Source organism: Hibiscus syriacus, unplaced genomic scaffold (genome assembly GCF_006381635.1).
Source record: "Hibiscus syriacus cultivar Baekdansim isolate YM2019G1 unplaced genomic scaffold, ASM638163v2 tig00000452_pilon, whole genome shotgun sequence".
Classification (NCBI taxonomy): domain Eukaryota; kingdom Viridiplantae; phylum Streptophyta; class Magnoliopsida; order Malvales; family Malvaceae; genus Hibiscus; species Hibiscus syriacus.
In genome coordinates this window covers 2,178,393-2,185,499 of record NW_024061787.1, presented here as the reverse complement: position 1 = coordinate 2,185,499, position 7,107 = coordinate 2,178,393, and the positions used below count along the sequence as shown (strand labels likewise).

The following is a 7,107-nucleotide window of genomic DNA, read 5'->3' as shown; positions in this document are numbered from 1 at the left end:
TTCGACTATTCATATATAGTAAACACATCATTTTTCCGTTAAAAAATTGCAACCTTTTGAGCTTAATGTTAAACTACTCACTATGATATTGTAAAATCTGATCTTAAAATTGGTTAATTATATTTATGGATTGAATCTCGGTTTACATTATAAAAGTTTAATCTTAAAATTGCTTGAATTATATTTTATGGATCGAATTTCTGTTTACATTATGTTGTCGAGCCAATGCTTGAAATCAATTACAGTAAGTAAACATCATTAAAATATATAATTTTATCATATCTCAATCAGAATGTTAACTTCAAACTCAAACAATATTCAACTTTTTAGCGAAATATGACGATTGTGGACACTTGAATAATTAGGTGACTATTTTGTAAATTTAAATAGACAGAAACTCAATAAAGCAATGTCCTACAATTAAATAATCATTTTATAGCTTTTAATAAATTAAAGACTCAATATAATAATATCTTATAATCGAAAGATCATTTATTTATTTATTTTACCCATAAAATTATGTTGTATTTAATAATCAACCGGACTAATAAAGTGAGCATAAAATGGGGAGTCAGATAAAGAGAATAGAGGGTCAACGAGGCAACAAGTAACCTTAATATGAGGCGTCCGATAGGGCGGGAGAACGGATCCCTATCGTCAGATCCAAGGAACTTTACTTTATTGGTAATCTAATAAACAAAACAGAAAGAATGAAATCACGTGGTCCCAAGAAACCCAACGGTGTGGAATTTTGAATGGTTTGGACGGTGAAAATGAAGCCAAAATGGAACCCCACGGTTATTTAATTATACAAAGATCTATTTTTTAAACAATATTAAATATTTGAATTTTAGTATTTATTAATAAAGTAAATTATATTAAAAAATATGATTTAAATTTTAATACAGAAAAGATACAAGTAATTATACTAAATAAATAAATGTGAAGGTCAAAACAGAATTTGGTCAAACCACGAAGAGGAACGCGCGTCTTGGATGATTATTTATTTTTTTCCCGATCAGAGCACGTCCTGGATCATGAACCTTGATATACCTTAATTTAAGATCTTGTCAAATGTCTGTTCCATGCAATTAATTTCTTCATTTTTATTTTTTAAAACAATTTAATATGATAATTTGTTATATTACTTTTTGGGTAAACTAATTCACACACTGTCGATCATTAAGCGCTGTATTATTTAACTAAACTTACGATTTTATTTTTAAATTATAGCATTGAATTTTAATTTTCATGCTAATCATATCAATGAGTTATCAGTTGAATCAAAATGAAGTCATTTTGATGATATGTCTACGATAGCAACTATCAGTCATGTCGGCAATCATCAACCACTTCATCATGTCGTTAACAATTTAACGATTCAGTAGTAAAAGTGTAACGAAAATCAAAGTACAATGGTATAATTGATAAAATTGAAAGTCCAGTGGTCTAAACAATACTACGTCTAAATTTTGATGATATCTAATGTAGTTCACTCATATTTTTTGTTTGAATAATTTTATCAATTTATTTATTTTTTATTATTGAATTGATTTTTTTATAAAAACATTAATAATATTATTTTTTAATCACCTATCATTATATATTTAACTTCAATACTGTTATCATTTTCCTCTCCTAATCAACATTGACTTATTACTTTTTTTATTAATTTTAAGAAAACTAATTCAAATACCATTGAACTTTGCTCATTGTCTCATTTATATAATTGAACTTTCAAGTTTGTCAATTATAACATTGAACTTTAGTTTTGCATTCAATTATGTCGCTCCGTCGTTAAGTCCATAATAGGATCATGACATGACATGCCACTGCAAAACGACATCGTTTTAACATGATTGTTTTGATGCCTAAAAAAACTTTATTTTAGACATTGAACTTTATGGGTGTATCAATTTTTCCACTAAACTTGTAAACAATTATCTTTTTAACACTATACTTTTGGATCGTCGCTGGTAGTCAAACATTGCCTATCACCAGTTATATTGTGGTAAGATTAGTAGCAAAATGTTCATGTTTCACTCATATGATTAGTTTTTAAAAAACTCACTCAAAATTTATGAAAACTCATTTAAAAGTTTGATGTATTAATACTTCGATCTATTTTAATAGTCATCCGATGAAGCTAGCTTAAAGGTATATTGTTCATCTTCTCGAAATAATGCTTTTCACCATTTAAATTTTTGAAGAAACACTCTAAATTCCATAAATCTAAAAAAGTCTCCAAACATCTAGAAAATTGTATATTTTTTGTTTAATTTCGTTGATTTTGAGTGAGTTTCATGAACAACTAATCATATGAGAAGAATGAGGAGTGAAATGTGAATATTTTAATATCGATTTTGTCGTGAAAGACACTCTGTGACGGGCGGTGATTGACTATCAATGGTGGTTGGAAAGTGCAACGCAAAAAAAAAGTAAAACGTTTAAAAGCTTAGTGGTAAAATTGATATACACATAAAAGTATAGCGTCTAAAACAACGTAGTTTTAAGCATCAAAACATACACACCAAAACATCATTTTGGTGTGATATGCCATATCAGTAACTGTTAGCCAAGTCGTCATCTCGTTAATGACTTAACAGCGGAGTGATATAATTGAATGTAAAACTAAAATTTTAGTGCTATAATTGGTAAAATTGAAAGTTCAATGATATAAACAAATCAACCAGAAAAATTCAATGGTATCTGAAGTAGTTTTCCGTTAATTTTTATTAGGATAAATTAGACGGCGACAATATTAAAATCTAATTGTTCGGATTAAAGAAAATAAGTTAACGCATTCGAGAGTAAACAAATCAAATTAAAGACTCCTTAAATGGGGTTCTCAATTATCTAAAAAATATTTAAATTAATCAAATAAACTAAATTAAAATTAAAAAAATTATTTGAACCCAATACACCTTGCATTATAAGTTTTACATTTAACTAGTAAGTTAAGCTGGAAATTGGTTAAAATTCCATCAAAACTAATATTTATTATGTTCTATCAATACTTTAAGATTATATCAAATGCTAATAGGGATGATTGAACTCAAGCCTTTAGTAAAAATCTATAGGCAAAAAGTATTTGTGGCCCTTGTACTTTTAATAAAAAAAATCAATGTGGCCCTTAAATTATTTTTCATTCAATGTTGCCCTCAAACTTAGACAAAGAACTCAATGTCACCCTTTGACATACGATTTCTATCGTTGATCGTTATGTTATGTTACTGACGTCACACTTTACGATGCTGACGTGGTGGTCTAAGGTAGTTGGTGTCATGGCTGATGACATAGTAGATTGGCTAAATTGGTTTTTTAGTCAAGTTTGAGGGTCAATTTGATTTTTTTTTTTAAATCATGGGTTTATTTGATTTTTTATAAAAAAAATAAAATAATTTAATTTAAAATATTAAAAATATTAAAAAATAAATATAAAAAATCAAAATTGATTTACTAAGAATTATATATATATATATATATATATATATATATATATATATATATATTATTTTATCTCAAATTTAACCTGACTTTTTTTATTATAAATCTAAATTTGTTCATCCTACAGAAATTTTATTTTATATATTTATCCCTAATTATTTTAAACTCCAAATGTCTCTCTAATTCTATTTTACTAAATTTTCATAAAATTCAATTAAAGAAATGCTAAAGTACATATTTAGTACCTAAATTATCACTTTTGTTTTGTTTTAATACATAAACTTTTTATTTTTTCAAAAGGATACCTAATGTTTACTTTTTGTTTCATTTTAGTACCTCATTGTTAACTTTTTGTTTCATTTTTAGTACCTAAATTTTTAATGGTGTGGTACTAAAATGAAACAAAAAGTAAACTTTAGGTATAGTTTTGAAAAAATTGAAAGTTTAGGTACTAAAATGAAACAAAAGTGATAGCTTAGGTACTAAACATGTAATTTACCCTTAAATAAATACTACACACTACTAGAAAAAAACCCTTTAATGACGCGCATTGCGCGTCATCTATGGGTGCGGATGACACACAAATGCCTGTCGTTGAAGTCACCGACATGAATTTTTGATGACGCGCAATTGTGTGTTATAAATATACGACGCACATTTATGACACGCATTTATGACGTGCATTTATGACGCTCATTGCGCGTCATTGAAGCCCCTATCATAAATGAAGATGACACACATGTATGACTTACATTGTGTGTCATTCAAACGCACGTCATTAAAAAAGATGACACACATTCTTGTGTCGTGATTGTATTTCGTAAATTATATATATATATATATTGTAGATTGAAAAATAATCAAACTAAATCACATTTAATGCCTCATAATAAAATATATATCATATATATAAGCAATCCATTTGCATACAATATATTCACATTAAGTTATCAAAAATATTGTAATGGTTCTTAACTTTGGCTGATCAAAGTCAACATTTGAAACCCCCACACGCAAAAAGCCACAAAATGATGATCAACACAACTACAGCTCTTCCTACCATCAGTTTCATTTGCAGATTCTACAGTTATATCCTTCGTCGCAGTTGCCGCCCTTGCCTCTGGAAGCTATCAGCCTGCGATATTATGAAAAAACCATATATATATTATGATGCTTACCCAAACCCTAAACTAAACCACAAAAGAGAAGATAGCACCAACCTGGAATTACAAGTTTTCTGTTTTGTCCACTAGAAGTTCAATCTTCTCCCTACGATCGAAAACCTGATCAGAAACGGAATTAGTGAACCGAACACTAGCTGTTACGCCATGGGAAAACATTTATTTCAAACATGGTCCCAAACTTTGAAATATGAACTTTTGGAATGAAAAGTTTTAGGTCTTGTTAAAGTAAATCCATTAAACCATATCTATGAATAGGCATGTTCACTACTGGCGGCCAAAAAAATCTAGAGCATCTGTAGGCATAAGTAGATATTTGGTTTGGTACTATAATTAGTTTGGATTGTGACCATACTGTACATTACTAAACTAATACACTCGAAAAGTCATTCATATATGTCTGCTGCAGAAGTCAATGGATTAAAATTTTGGCCACATATAGGTTGGATTAAAACTTTGGGGTTGTTGAGTGATGGGTTAGATTAAAATCTAACACGGTCTATGATGTTGTCATCCCTAATCTCCTCCCCTAATCTTAGAGCAAAGTTCTAGAGAATTAAGTGAGATAAAAATTGCAATCATATCAGAGGCCTTCAGGGTCACTAAGAAGTGTGTCCCATATGTGGAGATTGTCTGCAAAGTTGAATTCCTGTGTCAAGAGCAAAGTAATCCACCTGATGCGTAAAACTAGGGGTTGACCTGTGTGATATTTAAACACAACAGTTAGCATTCAAGCCCAACTAATTACCTTGATAAGCTGCGGAAAACGATAAAGGTGAAAGTGTTCAAAATTTTGCAGGTAAGAGGCAAGCATGAGTCAAGATATAAAAGATGCTTAAATTTTGCAACGATATCTTACTTTAGTTGTGATCTCTAGATGATGCCAAAGCTCTTCATCATGTTCCTTCAGAAGCTGTGACAACCTAGAAATTATGGAACAAATTCCCATATTGTTGTTGTCAAGTTGCTGTCAGAAATGATCACAGAATCCACTCAATAGCTCAACAAAACAAAAGAATGTGTCGGCTTCGGCAGCAACCTGTAAAACTTAAAATATGGAAAATGTTGAAGAATATAACCAATACTTTGATCATAAATCATGATAACAGAGAAACTATAATATATGTTATTCTTACTGAAATTGTAATTGGTATATGGCTATAGGTTGGCATAGATACTCCATATTTGGTGCATATGATATATATATATATATATATATGTCCGCCAAGTTGATAACAATAATGATAAATGAACATTACCGTACTGGTTTTCAAAAGCTATAATCTATTTGAAAGTTACTGTTTTTGTTTAAACTTTTTGGGTATCTTGGGGCAAGAAAAGGGATGGATTTGATGCAATGGAGTTGCAAACAGAAACAAGAAAATCATGGAAACCTTTTTTCATATTCAATACATGAAAATCAAAACAATCTCATGTTAGAGATTTAATAAAAAAGAACTGGGTGGGGACAATAATGAGATCTTACCGCCATTTCCGCATCAGGGTCATTCTTGAATACATAAAATAGAGGTGCCAAGATTTCATTCATTCCTTGAACATATCTTATGCCCGGGTTTAACTTGGAAAATACGATTAAATATGTTTCTCATTGCATCCTGAACAAGCAATATGCATGTATGTCTGGAAATTATTCAATACATATCTAAACTTAAGTCCAAAGATGTAAAACACTAAATTCACGTGAAATAATAAAAGAAAAGAAGAAGATGGTTACCTGATTAGATTTTGCAAGCTGCGAGTCCCCAGAGAAAAAGTGCATGTCTGGATGAGTGTGCATCACATCTCGGTCAATCTGTTATATGATTTCTGACTCCTACAAATAACCCCGTCCCCAAAATAAAAAATAAAGAATAAAGGTTTGATATCCATAAGGACTCCATTCATAGATTCTATTAAAATCTGAAAATCATAATTCCCTTGCATTGTTGTCACATATATTCTAGTGTTTTGAAATAAGACTCCACGTATGCTCAACTAAGCATTGATGGAAACCGACTTGGCTGAATTGCATGGACTGTGTAATTTTCCCCCTCCTTTAACTTAGGTTAAGGCTTGTATCAATAGGAAGCTTAGATGTTGCAGTCTTTCCTACTATATTGCCAAACAACATCAACATAATAAATACTATATATTTAATGAACTTATGTTCTGTGATTTGCTCCAATTGTGAGCCTAAAAGAATGACATTTTTCTTAAACGAACTATATATTTTGAAAATAAAAAGAAAGAAAATATTTTCAAATAGAACAATCTCTCTAGAGAGTTTAGCTTGGAAATTGACAAGGGTCCCTCAGACCTAGAAGCTTAGAATCAGAAATTAAGGTAAAAATTTTGAATGTTAGGGAGCGAGAAAAGCAATATTTTGCAAAGAAATGCGATGGTACACCTTGGTGTAGGAGGAGAATGAAGAAGAATAGATCAGAAAGAGAACCAAGATTGCTTGAGCACCTCTTACTAC

The 7,107-nt window shown here is 30.0% G+C and overlaps 1 long non-coding RNA gene across 1 annotated transcript; it reads right to left on the bottom strand.

Moving 5' to 3' along the window:
- Positions 1–5,577: 5,577 nt before the first annotated feature.
- On the bottom strand, positions 5,578–6,477 carry LOC120205821. Its single transcript, XR_005524063.1, has 3 exons — positions 6,364–6,477; positions 6,115–6,244; positions 5,578–5,667 (listed from the first exon to the last, which is right to left on the bottom strand). It is a non-coding gene; the product is annotated as an uncharacterized LOC120205821 (long non-coding RNA).
- Positions 6,478–7,107: the final 630 nt, after the last annotated feature.